We start from the raw sequence: 16,345 nt of genomic DNA, 5'->3' as shown, positions 1-16,345 counted from the left end.
TATGGTTCTGTCTGTTCAGAGTGACTACGTATAAGAGTTTACAGTTAAATAATCTTTTCAGAAAATGAATATTTTATTAATCCAGGGGGAATTATTGTGTATTACAGTTGCTCTGTGCAAATTTAAGAAAAAGTAGCAGGAAAAAAATTATGAATACTACAATAAAAAATAAAAAGCTGTAAATATACACATATATATTGCACTAAATGTATATACAGTACTGTGCAAAAGTTTTGTTCATCCATTCTTGTTACAGGATTGGAACCTTTAGTGGGCCGCATGTTTGACAGCCCTGGTTTAATCTGCGGTTCTGCATTCATACATTCTTTCAGTGTGCTACTATCTGAACACTTCCTTCCCCAGTTTACACAACACCCTTTTGACTCTCTGTTGTGTTGGTTTTATTTAGTCACCATTATAGTTACACTTCCTTTTAAATACCAAAAAATGAAAACATTTAGGGGTAAAAAAAAAACACCAAAAAAGGAAGCAGAGGGCTGAAATGTGGACTGTTGGCATCGTTGCACCACAGCGAGGATGGGTGTGAAGGCGTGTGACCAGCCCACGGTGGGACGGACTCTGGACTAACTCACTATATACGTGTTCAGGCATCTTAGAGCCGAGGCAGTTGAATGAACCGAGCACTGAGGAAGAGTCTGCAGTCGACTGAGGAAGAGTCTGCAGTCGAATGAACTGAGCACTGAGGAAGAGTCTGCAGTCGACTGAGGAAGAGTCTGCAGTCGAATGAACTGAGCACTGAGGAAGAGTCTGCAGTCGAATGAACTGAGCACTGAGGAAGAGTCTGCAGTCGAATGAACTGAGCACTGAGGAAGAGTCTGCAGTCGAATGAACTGAGCACTGAGGAAGAGTCTGCAGTCGACTGAACTGAGCACTGAGGAAGAGTCTGCAGTCGACTGAGGAAGAGTCTGCAGTCGAATGAGACACCAGGAGCCCAACGATCATCTGACAACAGCAAACATGGAGTAACTCAACAGGACACAACAACAACAACAGTGGTAAGTACAAGAGAAGACCCTGAGGGGTGTGTGTGTGTGTGTGTGTGTGTGTGTGTGTGTGTGTGTGTGTATAAAGCAGAAGCCTACACACATTATGTTGTTGACAGGAAAAATAGTTGAACAACAATGGTCTCCTTGTTGCTGCTGCTCTGACTCTTTAACCTGATTTGACAGTTTCAGACACATTATGTGAAACGTTAGCGTTAAAATGCGTCCAACCATGACTCTGCTGTTTCTGCTGTTATCTAAACCAGGGCTGTCAAACTCATGTTAGTTCACTTCCACATTCAGCTAAATTTAATCTGCAGTGGACCGAACCAGGAAAATAATAACATAATAATATATAAATAATGCCAACTCTAAACTTTTCTGTGTTTTAGAGTGAAAAAAGTAAATTTACATGATGAAAAGGTTTACATCTACAAACTATCCTTTCAAAAGATGTGAATAACATAAACAAACTGAAAAAATCAGAGTAATTTGAACACTATTCAGCCTCAGTTTATCATTTCCACATGTTCATTATAACTTACAGATCACAGTTAATCTACAAACACAAAACATTTAATAGCAGACAGAATATAGGTCAAATTGTACTGACCTCTCTTAAGGCATTTCAGGTTGTTCATATTTGTTCAGGTTATTCACATTTTTTGCAAAATTATATTTTATTTCAGTGTAAATTCATGTAAATATTTACATTTACAAAGAGAAAAATTTGAAGTTGTTATTGCTTCTATGTTATTCTGATAGTATTTGACTGAATCCTGCCCACTTCAGATTGAATTGTTCTGAATGTGGAACCTATAATGAATAATATGAAAATAATTGGGAAAAAAAATGTACTAAAATAAAGTAAAAAGCCATAAAATAAACAACAAAATAAACAACAACAGGCAACGTAATGGGGAAAAATAAAATAAGAATTATAAATCAACAAAATAATAGGCAGCATTTAAGTAAGTAGCATGAACAAAATAAGCCAAAATTAAACAAAATGAACATAAATGATTTTTAAAAATTGTCAGATTGATTCTCCAGTAAAACCCATGGAGTTGGATCAGTGCCAGTGGATGGACGCACTGGGTTTATATTCAGTTCATGACAGATTGGACTGAAAAAGATACTGTTTATTCAGTTTTTTCTGTTTTGATATAGTAATAGCCTTTACATTTACTCTGTGCTTTAATGAACATCTACATGATCAGTGAATTAAATATCCAAAAATATCCCTGAAAAAATTGTAAAATTATTGAAGATAATATTATAATAAATGGTGATCACTTAAGAAAGGTTAAATAGAGAGAGAAATTGTTTCTTGTTTCTACAGATCAGCATCAGCTTCCAACGTAGTGGTTGCTATTCTTCCTGGGGTCCGTTAAAATACAAATACAGTCAAGAAATATATATATATATATATATATATATATATATATATATATATATATATATATATATATATATATATGCATATATATATATATGCATATATATATATATATATATATATATATATATATATATATGCATATATATATATATGTATATATACACACATAAGTAAAAACAAGTTTACAATTCATTTTTTTCACCAGCAAGGTGAACATTTCATCTCAACACATAAACCTTAAAACTTACAAGCTTTTATCTTTACAGCAACTTGGATTGCTACAGTCAAAATCATTTGCATTCCTGTATTTCCTTGAGTAGTTCCTGTTTGAGTGGGTTTTTTTTGGTTTTGTTTTGTTTTGTTAATGAATATAAGCTTTTAGTGTGTTTGACGTATGAAGGGAACTTATTCCATGGACTGGAGGAACTGGAAATGACAGAATTTTTCAGTAAATTCGTTTTTGGTTTGGGAAAATTAATTTCCCACTAGGCGTTTATGGGTTAAATAATCATTAAATTCAAATATCCTCCTGAGACCCAGGAAATGTCAGCAAAGTACCAGCTTTTTGTTGTTTTTTTTTATTAAATAAGTGCCTATACTGGAAACATCATGATGCAACAGTTTTTTTTTTCAGACGCATTTTTTTTTTATTTTTATGGAATGTCCTTTGTGGTGGACAATTTTCTTTCTTTTTTTTTTTTTTTTTGGATAAAGTTGTGAAACTCTTGTCCACAAATGTGGACAGAAAACCCATAGGTGGGTCTGGGGAGGAAAAGGTGGTTCACACGCTGCATACACTTTAATATTCAGTAAAGAACAGCAGTAAACAGCCCTGTTCTTTGTCTGTCCTGGTCACAGAGGTGCAGATGTTTCTTCATACACTTGTGTCAGTGCTTTTGTTACATACACACTATGTCTTAACGCCACAAACTACATCAACTCATTTGCACCGAAGTCAGTTAGTCACAAGGCCCAAAAATATCCAAGAAATCAATGAGAAATGCACCTCTCATCATGTGCTATCACACTAAAAATGTTATTTACTGCTCAACACAAACAATCTGGCCTTTTTCCAGCCCAGAGCATGTGCAGCTGGAATTGGACTCAGTGGATTCTCCCTCCTCTACATACAATAGTCAATGGTGACGTCCAGCTTTCATTGTTGAGCTGCAGCGTCAGACCTGCACTCTAGAAAAGAAAAAGAAAGACCTGCACTCTAGAAAAGAAAAAGAAAGACCTGCACTCTAGAAAAGAAAAAGAAAGACCTGCACTCTAGAAAAGAAAAGAAAGACCTGCACTCTAGAAAAGAAAAGAAAGACTGCACTCTAGAAAAGAAAAAGAAAGACCTGCACTCTAGAAAAGAAAAAGAAAGACCTGCACTCTAGAAAAGAAAAAGAAAGACCTGCACTCTACAGCAGGGCTCTCAAACTCCTGTTCTTTTAGGTTCCACATTCAACCCAATTTGATCTGCAGTAGACCGGACAAGGAAAATAATAATAATTCTGCTGTTGGACTCCTAAACTCACAGTTGAATCCTCAGTTTCTGTATAAACATTAAACCCTTTAGTTCTGCTGTTGGACTCCTAAACTCACAGTTGAATCCTCAGTTTCTGTATAAACATTAAACCCTTTAGTTCTGCTGTTGGACTCCTAAACTCACAGTTGAATCCTCAGTTTCTGTATAAACATTAAACCCTTTAGTTCTGCTGTTGGACTCCTAAACTCACAGTTGAATCCTCAGTTTCTCTATAAACATTAAACCCTTTAGTTCTGCTGTTGGACTCCTAAACTCACAGTTGAATCCTCAGTTTCTGTATAAACATTAAACCCTTTAGTTCTGCTGTTGGACTCCTAAACTCACAGTTGAATCCTCAGTTTCTGTATAAACATTAAACCCTTTAGTTCTGCTGTTGGACTCCTAAACTCACAGTTGAATCCTCAGTTTCTGTATAAACATTAAACCCTTTAGTTCTGCTGTTGGACTCCTAAACTCACAGTTGAATCCTCAGTTTCTGTATAAACATTAAACCCTTTAGTTCTGCTGTTGGACTCCTAAACTCACAGTTGAATCCTCAGTTTCTGTATAACATTAAACCCTTTAGTTCTGCTGTTGGACTCCTAACTCACAGTTGAATCCTCAGTTTCTCTATAAACATTAAACCCTTTAGTTCTGCTGTTGGACTCCTAAACTCACAGTTGAATCCTCAGTTTCTGTATAAACATTAAACCCTTTAGTTCTGCTGTTGGACTCCTAAACTCACAGTTGAATCCTCAGTTTCTGTATAAACATTAAACCCTTTAGTTCTGCTGTTGGACTCCTAAACTCACAGTTGAATCCTCAGTTTCTGTATAAACATTAAACCCTTTAGTTCTGCTGTTGGACTCCTAAACTCACAGTTGAATCCTCAGTTTCTCTATAAACATTAAACCCTTTAGTTCTGCTGTTGGACTCCTAAACTCACAGTTGAATCCTCAGTTTCTGTATAAACATTAAACCCTTTAGTTCTGCTGTTGGACTCCTAAACTCACAGTTGAATCCTCAGTTTCTCTATAAACATTAAACCCTTTAGTTCTGCTGTTGGACTCCTAAACTCACAGTTGAATCCTCATTTTCTCTATAAACATTAAACCCTTTAGTTCTGCTGTTGGACTCCTAAACTCACAGTTGAATCCTCAGTTTCTGTATAAACATTAAACCCTTTAGTTCTGCTGTTGGACTCCTAAACTCACAGTTGAATCCTCAGTTTCTGCTATAAACATTAAACCCTTTAGTTCTGCTGTTGGACTCCTAAACTCACAGTTGACTCCTCAGTTTCTGCTATAACATTAAACCCTTTAGTTCTGCTGTTGGACTCCTAAACTCACAGTTGAATCCTCAGTTTCTCTATAAACATTAAACCCTTTAGTTCTGCTGTTGGACTCCTAAACTCACAGTGAATCCTCAGTTTCTCTATAAACATTAAACCCTTTAGTTCTGCTGTTGGACTCCTAAACTCACAGTTGAATCCTCAGTTTCTCTATAAACATTAAACCCTTTAGTTCTGCTGTTGGACTCCTAAACTCACAGTTGAATCCCTCAGTTTCTCTATAAACATTAAACCCTTTAGTTCTGCTGTTGGACTCCTAAACTCACAGTTGAATCCTCAGTTTCTCTATAACATTAAACCCTTTAGTTCTGCTGTTGGACTCCTAAACTCACAGTTGAATCCTCAGTTTCTGTATAAACATTAAACCCTTAGTTCTGCTGTTGGACTCCTAACCTCACAGTTGAATCCTCAGTTTCTCTATAAACATTAAACCCTTTAGTTCTGCTGTTGGACTCCTAAACTCACAGTTGAATCCTCAGTTTCTGTATAAACATTAAACCCTTTAGTTCTGCTGTTGGACTCCTAAACTCACAGTTGAATCCTCAGTTTCTCTATAAACATTAAACCCTTTAGTTCTGCTGTTGGACTCCTAAACTCACAGTTGAATCCTCAGTTTCTCTATAAACATTAAACCCTTTAGTTCTGCTGTTGGACTCCTAAACTCACAGTTGAATCCTCAGTTTCTCTATAAACATTAAACCCTTTAGTTCTGCTGTTGGACTCCTAAACTCACAGTTGAATCCTCAGTTTCTGGATAAACATTAAACCCTTTAGTTCTGCTGTTGGACTCCTAAACTCACAGTTGAATCCTCAGTTTCTGGATAAACATTAAACCCTTTAGTTCTGCTGTTGGACTCCTAAACTCACAGTTGAATCCTCAGTTTCTGGATAAACATTAAACCCTTTAGTTCTGCTGTTGGACTCCTAAACTCACAGTTGAATCCTCAGTTTCTCTATAAACATTAAACCCTTTAGTTCTGCTGTTGGACTCCTAAACTCACAGTTGAATCCTCAGTTTCTGTATAAACATTAACCCTTTAGTTCTGTTGTTGGACTCCTAAACTCACAGTTGAATCCTCAGTTTCTGGATAAACATTAAACCCTTTAGTTCTGCTGTTGGACTCCTAAACTCACAGTTGAATCCTCAGTTTCTCTATAAACATTAAACCCTTTAGTTCTGCTGTTGGACTCCTAAACTCACAGTTGAATCCTCAGTTTCTCTATAAACATTAAACCCTTTAGTTCTGCTGTTGGACTCCTAAACTCACAGTTGAATCCTCAGTTTCTGGATAAACATTAAACCCTTTAGTTCTGCTGTTGGACTCCTAAACTCACAGTTGAATCCTCAGTTTCTGTATAAACATTAAACCCTTTAGTTCTGCTGTTGGACTCCTAAACTCACAGTTGAATCCTCAGTTTCTGTATAAACATTAAACCCTTTAGTTCTGCTGTTGGACTCCTAAACTCACAGTTGAATCCTCAGTTTCTCTATAAACATTAAACCCTTTAGTTCTGCTGTTGGACTCCTAAACTCACAGTTGAATCCTCAGTTTCTGTATAAACATTAAACCCTTTAGTTCTGCTGTTGGACTCCTAAACTCACAGTTGAATCCTCAGTTTCTATAAACATTAAACCCTTTAGTTCTGCTGTTGGACTCCTAAACTCACAGTTGAATCCTCAGTTTCTCTATAAACATTAAACCCTTTAGTTCTGCTGTTGGACTCCTAAACTCACAGTTGAATCCTCAGTTTCTCTATAAACATTAAACCCTTTAGTTCTGCTGTTGGACTCCTAAACTCACAGTTGAATCCTCAGTTTCTGTATAAACATTAAACCCTTTAGTTCTGCTGTTGGACTCCTAAACTCACAGTTGAATCCTCAGTTTCTTCATAAACATTAAACCCTTTAGTTCTGCTGTTGGACTCCTAAACTCACAGTTGAATCCTCAGTTTCTCTATAAACATTAAACCCTTTAGTTCTGCTGTTGGACTCCTAAACTCACAGTTGAATCCTCAGTTTCTGTATAAACATTAAACCCTTTAGTTCTGCTGTTGGACTCCTAAACTCACAGTTGAATCCTCAGTTTCTCTATAAACATTAAACCCTTTAGTTCTGCTGTTGGACTCCTAAACTCACAGTTGAATCCTCAGTTTCTCTATAAACATTAAAACCCTTTAGTTCTGCTGTTGGACTCCTAAACTCACAGTTGAATCCTCAGTTTCTCTATAAACATTAAACCCTTTAGTTCTGCTGTTGGACTCCTAAACTCACAGTTGAATCCTCAGTTTCTCTATAAACATTAAACCCTTTAGTTCTGGTTGTTGGACTCCTAAACTCACAGTTGAATCCTCAGTTTCTCTATAAACATTAAACCCTTTAGTTCTGCTGTTGGACTCCTAAACTCACAGTTGAATCCTCAGTTTCTCTATAAACATTAAACCCTTTAGTTCTGCTGTTGGACTCCTAAACTCACAGTTGAATCCTCAGTTTCTGTATAAACATTAAACCCTTTAGTTCTGCTGTTGGACTCCTAAACTCACAGTTGAATCCTCAGTTTCTCTATAAACATTAAACCCTTTAGTTCTGCTGTTGGACTCCTAAACTCACAGTTGAATCCTCAGTTTCTCTATAAACATTAAACCCTTTAGTTCTGCTGTTGGACTCCTAAACTCACAGTTGAATCCTCAGTTTCTCTATAAACATTAAACCCTTTAGTTCTGCTGTTGGACTCCTAAACTCACAGTTGAATCCTCAGTTTCTCTATAAACATTAAACCCTTTAGTTCTGCTGTTGGACTCCTAAACTCACAGTTGAATCCTCAGTTTCTCTATAAACATTAAACCCTTTAGTTCTGCTGTTGGACTCCTAAACTCACAGTTGAATCCTCAGTTTCTGTATAAACATTAAACCCTTTAGTTCTGCTGTTGGACTCCTAAACTCACAGTTGAATCCTCAGTTTCTCTATAAACATTAAACCCTTTAGTTCTGCTGTTGGACTCCTAAACTCACAGTTGAATCCTCAGTTTCTGGATAAACATTAAACCCTTTAGTTCTGCTGTTGGACTCCTAAACTCACAGTTGAATCCTCAGTTTCTGTATAAACATTAAACCCTTTAGTTCTGCTGTTGGACTCCTAAACTCACAGTTGAATCCTCAGTTTCTCTATAAACATTAAACCCTTTAGTTCTGCTGTTGGACTCCTAAACTCACAGTTGAATCCTCAGTTTCTCGATAAACATTAAACCCTTTAGTTCTGCTGTTGGACTCCTAAACTCACAGTTGAATCCTCAGTTTCTCTATAAACATTAAACCCTTTAGTTCTGCTGTTGGACTCCTAAACTCACAGTTGAATCCTCAGTTTCTGGATAAACATTAAACCCTTTAGTTCTGCTGTTGGACTCCTAAACTCACAGTTGAATCCTCAGTTTCTGGATAAACATTAAACCCTTTAGTTCTGCTGTTGGACTCCTAAACTCACAGTTGAATCCTCAGTTTCTGGATAAACATTAAACCCTTTAGTTCTGCTGTTGGACTCCTAAACTCACAGTTGAATCCTCAGTTTCTCTATAAACATTAAACCCTTTAGTTCTGCTGTTGGACTCTTAAACTCACAGTTGAATCCTCAGTTTCTGGATAAACATTAAACCCTTTAGTTCTGCTGTTGGACTCCTAAACTCACAGTTGAATCCTCAGTTTCTCTATAAACATTAAACCCTTTAGTTCTGCTGTTGGACTCCTAAACTCACAGTTGAATCCTCAGTTTCTCTATAAACATTAAACCCTTTAGTTCTGCTGTTGGACTCCTAAACTCACAGTTGAATCCTCAGTTTCTGGATAAACATTAAACCCTTTAGTTCTGCTGTTGGACTCCTAAACTCACAGTTGAATCCTCAGTTTCTGTATAAACATTAAACCCTTTAGTTCTGCTGTTGGACTCCTAAACTCACAGTTGAATCCTCAGTTTCTGTATAAACATTAAACCCTTTAGTTCTGCTGTTGGACTCCTAAACTCACAGTTGAATCCTCAGTTTCTGTATAAACATTAAACCCTTTAGTTCTGCTGTTGGACTCCTAAACTCACAGTTGAATCCTCAGTTTCTTCATAAACATTAAACCCTTTAGTTCTGCTGTTGGACTCCTAAACTCACAGTTGAATCCTCAGTTTCTCTATAAACATTAAACCCTTTAGTTCTGCTGTTGGACTCCTAAACTCACAGTTGAATCCTCAGTTCTCTATAAACATTAAACCCTTTAGTTCTGCTGTTGGACTCCTAAACTCACAGTTGAATCCTCAGTTTCTGGATAAACATTAAACCCTTTAGTTCTGCTGTTGGACTCCTAAACTCACAGTTGAATCCTCAGTTTCTCTATAAACATTAAACCCTTTAGTTCTGCTGTTGGACTCCTAAACTCACAGTTGAATCCTCAGTTTCTCTATAAACATTAAACCCTTTAGTTCTGCTGTTGGACTCCTAAACTCACAGTTGAATCCTCAGTTTCTCTATAAACATTAAACCCTTTAGTTCTGCTGTTGGACTCCTAAACTCACAGTTGAATCCTCAGTTTCTGTATAAACATTAAACCCTTTAGTTCTGTTGTTGGACTCCTAAACTCACAGTTGAATCCTCAGTTTCTCTATAAACATTAAACCCTTTAGTTCTGCTGTTGGACTCCTAAACTCACAGTTGAATCCTCAGTTTCTGGATAAACATTAAACCCTTTAGTTCTGCTGTTGGACTCCTAAACTCACAGTTGAATCCTCAGTTTCTGTATAAACATTAAACCCTTTAGTTCTGCTGTTGGACTCCTAAACTCACAGTTGAATCCTCAGTTTCTCTATAAACATTAAACCCTTTAGTTCTGCTGTTGGACTCCTAAACTCACAGTTGAATCCTCAGTTTCTGGATAAACATTAAACCCTTTAGTTCTGCTGTTGGACTCCTAAACTCACAGTTGAATCCTCAGTTTCTCTATAAACATTAAACCCTTTAGTTCTGCTGTTGGACTCCTAAACTCACAGTTGAATCCTCAGTTTCTCTATAAACATTAAACCCTTTAGTTCTGCTGTTGGACTCCTAAACTCACAGTTGAATCCTCAGTTTCTCTATAAACATTAAACCCTTTAGTTCTGCTGTTGGACTCCTAAACTCACAGTTGAATCCTCAGTTTCTCTATAAACATTAAACCCTTTAGTTCTGCTGTTGGACTCCTAAACTCACAGTTGAATCCTCAGTTTCTCTATAAACATTAAACCCTTTAGTTCTGCTGTTGGACTCCTAAACTCACAGTTGAATCCTCAGTTTCTCTATAAACATTAAACCCTTTAGTTCTGCTGTTGGACTCCTAAACTCACAGTTGAATCCTCAGTTTCTCTATAAACATTAAACCCTTTAGTTCTGCTGTTGGACTCCTAAACTCACAGTTGAATCCTCAGTTTCTCTATAAACATTAAACCCTTTAGTTCTGCTGTTGGACTCCTAAACTCACAGTTGAATCCTCAGTTTCTCTATAAACATTAAACCCTTTAGTTCTGCTGTTGGACTCCTAAACTCACAGTTGAATCCTCAGTTTCTGGATAAACATTAAACCCTTTAGTTCTGCTGTTGGACTCCTAAACTCACAGTTGAATCCTCAGTTTCTCTATAAACATTAAACCCTTTAGTTCTGCTGTTGGACTCCTAAACTCACAGTTGAATCCTCAGTTTCTGGATAAACATTAAACCCTTTAGTTCTGCTGTTGGACTCCTAAACTCACAGTTGAATCCTCAGTTTCTGTATAAACATTAAACCCTTTAGTTCTGCTGTTGGACTCCTAAACTCACAGTTGAATCCTCAGTTTCTGTATAAACATTAAACCCTTTAGTTCTGCTGTTGGACTCCTAAACTCACAGTTGAATCCTCAGTTTCTGGATAAACATTAAACCCTTTAGTTCTGCTGTTGGACTCCTAAACTCACAGTTGAATCCTCAGTTTCTGGATAAACATTAAACCCTTTAGTTCTGCTGTTGGACTCCTAAACTCACAGTTGAATCCTCAGTTTCTCTATAAACATTAAACCCTTTAGTTCTGCTGTTGGACTCCTAAACTCACAGTTGAATCCTCAGTTTCTGGATAAACATTAAACCCTTTAGTTCTGCTGTTGGACTCCTAAACTCACAGTTGAATCCTCAGTTTCTGTATAAACATTAAACCCTTTAGTTCTGCTGTTGGACTCCTAAACTCACAGTTGAATCCTCAGTTTCTGTATAAACATTAAACCCTTTCGTTCTGCTACTTCCACCCATACTCCTGCAGACCAACACTTCAGCCGTTCCTCCTCCACAAAAGAGGAAATTTGCTACAAATCAGTTCAGTTCTTATAACAAAACAAACCCAAACTTGTGTAAACTCACTTCAAAGTCCTTCAGCTAATGAGAATATGTTAATTGAGAACCGACTCCATATTTGTATTTTGTGCATAAACAACAAATGAAAGAAGAACTGCACCAAATGTTCACAGTTGCACATTATTCCATTGTGGGTACAACTTTGTTCTCATTATATTATGACTTTATTCTCAACATATGATGACTTTATTCTCATTAAATAACGAGGTTTTTTTGAAAACTAAGACTTTATTCCCGTTAATTAATGACTTTATTCTGCTAGTGACGTGTTTTTATTTTCTTATGTGGCCCTTATGCTGTCGTACAAAACAAAATAAAAGATTAAAAAAAAATTTTTTATGTAATTCATGAATTATTGCCTACACTAATGCTTAAAAAATCAGAGCTGATGAAAACACTAGGTTTAGGTTGTTTATACTCACCCTTTTAGTGTCCAACTCAAATTTCATCAAATCCAATTTAATTTCTATAGCCAAAAATCATAACAAAAGTTTTCTGATGACACTTTAATATAGAGTCGGTCCAAAGCAGACTGAAGGCAATTTACAGAAACCAACAGAATCCAACAAACACGAGTGAGAGGAGACAGAGGACGGAAAAAGTAAGAAAGAGAGAGAGAGAGAGAAAGAGAGAGAGAGGAAGGAAGGAAGGAAGGAAAAGTACCTTTAACAAGAGAGAGAGAGAGAGAGAGGGAGGGAGGAAGGAAGGAAGGAAGGAAGGAAGGAAAAAGTACCTTTAACAAGAGAGAGAGAGAGAGAGAGAGAGGGAGGGAGGAAGGAAGGAAGGAAGGAAGGAAGGAAGGAAGGAAGGAAGGAAGGAAGGAAAAAGTACCTTTAACAAGAGAGAGAGGGAGGGAGGGAGGGAGGGAGGAAGGAAGGAAGGAAGGAAGGAAGGAAAAAGTACCTTTAACAAGAGAGAGAGGGAGGGAGGGAGGGAGGAAGGAAGGAAGGAAGGAAGGAAGGAAGGAAAAAGTACCTTTAACAAGAGAGAGAGAGGGAGGGAGGAAGGAAGGAAGGAAGGAAGGAAGGAAGGAAGGAAAAAGTACCTTTAACAAGAGAGAGAGAGAGGGAGGGAGGGAGGGAGGGAGGGAGGGAGGGAGGGAGGGAGGAAGGAAGGAAGGAAGGAGGAAGGAAGGAAGGAAGGAAGGAAAAAGTACCTTTAACAAGAGAGAGAGAGAGAGAGAGCAGGTTTAAACCTGGAGCAGAACCAGACTGAGGAGGATAGACGAGTGACAGAGGAAGAGAGAGATGGTTAAAGAGAGAGGGTAAAGGAGGAGAAAAGAGAGAGAGAGAGAGAGACTGGGGAAGTAGGGGGAGAGACATGGATGGAACTGATGCACAGAAAACTGAACTAGAACATCTATGGAACTATTGAATAAACACTATTACAACTACAGACCTGATCCAAATCTTAAGACCAGTTGAAAAATAGCTAGAATTGACCTTTTGCACATTTGGATCTTAATGAGGTTTTAAGTAGAGCTACAATCTACAAAAGCAAGAAGGGGGAGTGAGACAAAAAGCACTTTGAAAAAGTCATTTATTGAAAACAACAAGTAAACTGAAATAGGCTGTTTATCAGCTGATCAAAAGTTTAAGACCACAGGCTATAAAAGCCAAAATCTGCTCCAAATTCTCATTTTCTGTCGGGCATTCACACGGTCATGCCCTCCTGAAGCTAAAGCTCAGAAGCTTTCTCTTCTTGAACGTGGTCGGATCGTCCAGCTGCATAAGCGAGGCCTCTGGCAGCGTGCCATTGCTGCTGAGGTTGGACGCAGTAAGACAGTCATTCTACATTTTTGGACAGATCCTGAGCATTATGGAACAAAAAAGTCAAGTGGTAGACCCAAAAAAATTACACCTGCGCTGAGCCGGAGGATCCCATTGACTGTCCGTCAAGACACAGGGCGGTCCTCCACCCAAATGAAGGCCCTTACTGGTGCCGACTGCAGCGCAATAACCATCAGACGGCATCTGCGGGAAAAGGGTTTCAAAAACAAAAACCAATTCAAAGACCTCGTCTCCTCCAACGCCACAAAACTGCCCGTTTAGACTTTGCCAGGAGCATCAAACATGGGACACTGAAAGGTGGAAAAAAGTTTTATTCTCTGATGAGAAAAAATTGAACCTTGACGGTCCAGATGGCTTCCAACGTTACTGGCACGACAAGGAGATCCCACCTGAGATGTTTTCTACCCGGCACAGTGGAGGGGGGTCCATCATGATCTGGGGTGCTTTTTCATTCAGTGGAACACTGGAGCTTCAGGTGGTGCAGGGTGGTCAAACGGCGGCCGGTTACGTGCAGATGTTGCAGCGGGCGTCCCTCATGACTGAGGGCCCTGGTCTGTGTGGGAACAGCTGGGTTTAAAAACAGGACAACGCTGCAGTTCACAATGCTCGCTTGACCAAGGACTTCTTCAGGGAGAAGAACATCACTCTTTTGGACCATCCCGCATGTTCCCCTGATTTAAATCCCATAGAGAACATTTGGGGATGGATGGCAGGGGAAGTTTATAAAAATGGCCATCAGTTCCACACAGTTGATGCCCTTGGTGAAGCCATCTTCACCACTTGGAGCAATGTTCCCACCAGCCTCCTGGAAACACTGGCATCAAGCATGGCCTAACGAATTTATGAAGTGATTAACAAGAACGGTGGAGCTACTCATTACTGAGTCCTACTGAGAACATTTTTTGTTCTGGTTTGGAGAGTTTTTTGTAATTTTTTGAGCGATGGTCTTAAACTTTTGATCAGCTGATAAACAGCCTATTTCAGTTTACCTGTTGTTTTCAATAAATGACTTTTTCAAAGTGCTTTTTGTCTCACTCCCCCTTCTTGCTTTTGTAGATTGTAGCTCTACTTAAAACCTCATTAAGATCCAAATGTGCAAAAGGTCAATTCTAGCTATTTTTCAACTGGTCTGAAGATTTGGATCAGGTCTGTATATGGAGAAGAGAGGAGAGAGGAGGAGCACAGCAGCAGGTCCAGAGAGGATCCAGGGAAAACCTGTGAGGATCCTGGGATCAACACAGGATAAGTGAGTGATGACGATGGAGGAGGAGAGGGAACTGGAGGTGAAAGAAATCAGAAATACACTGAAAGAATGTGCACACCTTGGACCTCAGTTTGCTGAATAAAACCCTTTGTTTATGCCTGAAAAAAAAAAAAAAAAATTGCTCAGTGTTCCGCCATTTACCAATATAGCAGCAAGGATACGTAAAAATATAAGATAAAATGAATAAGATCAAGATAAATAAAAACAAAACTCAATAAAACAACAACAAAAAAACCTTTGGGAAATAAAAACCGTCTCTGGGATAAAAACCAGGATAGGAACATAAAATTTTAAAATTTAAAAGCCACAATAATAATAAATAGAGCTAAGAAATAGGATAAAGAAATAAAATAGAACAGAATAATGTAAAGGGCAAAAATTACACTGAACATATTAACAGTCAAAGGTTTTAGTTCATGTTCCACATACAGTCAAATAAAAAAAAAAAAAAAACTATCATAATAATCTATAAATAATGTCAACAACAAATTTCCTTCTTAATGTGAGATATTGTGAAAAAAATACATTGCACAATAAAAATATTTACATTTTTTCAAACTATCCTTTAACAATAAAAATGTGAATAATCAGAACAAATTTGAACAACCGGAAATGTCTGTAAAAATTAAGTGCAATTTTAACCAGTTTCTTCCTGTTACTGAATGTTTTTGTAACATCATGTGTAATGCTCATGTAGAAATGATACGTTGAGGCAGAATATTTTTAAAACTGAACTTAATTTTCTCATGAAATTTCTTTTTTTTTTTTTTTCAGGTTATTTACATCTCTTTTGTCTGGATAGTTTGTAAATGTAAATTTTCATCATTTGTTCATGTTATATATGTTATGTCATGTTATATTTATAAACATTTATTAACATTTTCATAATTCTATTAAAAATAAATTCAGTGTAACATACAGAAAAGCTTGGAGTTGTCATTATTTATAGGTTATTATGTTATTATTTCACTGGTCTGGACTGTATGGGTGTAAAAATCATTTTAGTTCAGGGTCACATTCAGCCCAATAATAATCCATCCATCCATTATCCACCGCTTATCCGGGGCCAGGTCGCGGGGGTAACAGTCTAACCAGGGACGCCCAGATTTCCCTCTCCTCAGACTCCTCCTCCAGCTCTTCCGGGGGGACCCCGAGGCGTTCCCAGTCCAGCCCACAGACGTAGTCTCTCCAACGTGTCCTGGGTCTTCCCCGAGGTCTCCTCCCAATGGGACATGCCCAGAACACCTCCCCAGGGAGGCGTCCAGGAGGATCTGAAACAGATGTCTGATCCACCTCAGCTGGTCCCTCTCGACGCAGAGGAGCAGCGGTTCTACTCTGAGCTCCTCCCTGGTGACTGAGCTCCTCCCCCTGTCTCTAAGGGTGCGCCCAGCCACCCTACGGAGGAAACTCATTTGGACCGCTTGTATCCGGGATCTGGTCCTTTCGGTCCTGACCCAAAGCTCATGACCATAGGTGAGGGTAGGAACGTAGATTGACGGTAAATCCAGAGCTTCTCCTCTCGGCTCAGCTCCTTCTTTACCACAACCGACCGGTACAGCGACCGCATCACTGCAGACGCTGCACCGATCCGTCTGTCAATCTGACGCTCCATCCTTCCCTCACTGTGAACA

General features: G+C 38.2%; 1 protein-coding gene across 2 annotated transcripts in view; it reads left to right on the top strand.

Annotated features, from left to right (window-relative positions):
• Positions 1–647: 647 nt before the first annotated feature.
• LOC115416818 (protein spinster homolog 3-like) overlaps positions 648–16,345 on the top strand; it is a 35,775-nt gene continuing 20,077 nt past the window's right edge. For both annotated transcript variants that reach the window (XM_030130702.1, XM_030130701.1), the window contains exon 1: positions 648–1,016. The gene's annotated coding sequence lies outside the window, so the exon portion shown is untranslated. The remainder of the gene's footprint in view (positions 1,017–16,345) is intronic.

The sequence above is a fragment of the Sphaeramia orbicularis genome, unplaced genomic scaffold (assembly GCF_902148855.1).
Source record: "Sphaeramia orbicularis unplaced genomic scaffold, fSphaOr1.1, whole genome shotgun sequence".
Lineage (NCBI taxonomy): Eukaryota > Metazoa > Chordata > Actinopteri > Kurtiformes > Apogonidae > Sphaeramia > Sphaeramia orbicularis.
Note: the sequence above shows the minus strand (reverse complement) of the source record. Positions and strands in the feature narration are given on the sequence as shown.